Raw genomic sequence first — 553 nt, 5'->3', positions numbered from 1 at the left:
GGCTTTGGAGTTTTGGGGTCAGTATCTCCAAAGATTACAGATTCTCCTACGTTGTCTCCATAGAATTCCCACGAGAGGTCGAAAAATCTAGAGTAGAAAAAGGGGAGATAGTCGTAATCTGGGACAGTTTTCCCTTCCTCAGCTGCTTTGATTGCCTGCAAGAACCATAGAGATACACATCATTAGCTCAACAGAGTTCGATCGGTATATAGAATGAAGCTGGTAAGGTTCTTACTTTGACTGCTTGTCCAGCAGATTTGCGAGCATTGTCAGCGTGTTCAATACGCCTCATCTCGCCATACATTTTCATTGGGAATGTAGCTACATCTCCAAGTGCGTATACATCAGGTAAGCTTGTTTTGAAGAACCCATCAGTCTACAATAATAACGATTAATCATTAATCAGTCACTACTAATAATGGTAACTGACAAGAGCTCTGTTTCTTATTTTTTTAATAACACAGACCTTAATTCCACCCTTCTCCTCTTCAAGTTGGCCTTTGAAGAGTGAGGTGGCCGGTTTACCACCGACACTGGCGACCACAATGTTAGC

General features: G+C 42.1%; 1 long non-coding RNA gene across 1 annotated transcript; it reads right to left on the bottom strand.

The window, feature by feature from the left end:
* Nucleotides 1–553, bottom strand: LOC104774788. The gene is made up of 3 exons (XR_765508.1): nt 467–553; nt 236–376; nt 1–155 (listed from the first exon to the last, which is right to left on the bottom strand). It is a non-coding gene; the product is annotated as an uncharacterized LOC104774788 (long non-coding RNA).

The sequence above is a fragment of the Camelina sativa genome, unplaced genomic scaffold (genome assembly GCF_000633955.1).
Source record: "Camelina sativa cultivar DH55 unplaced genomic scaffold, Cs unpScaffold05591, whole genome shotgun sequence".
Classification (NCBI taxonomy): domain Eukaryota; kingdom Viridiplantae; phylum Streptophyta; class Magnoliopsida; order Brassicales; family Brassicaceae; genus Camelina; species Camelina sativa.
The sequence above is the reverse complement of the archived record's forward strand: the minus strand, read 5'-3'. Positions and strand labels throughout refer to the sequence as shown.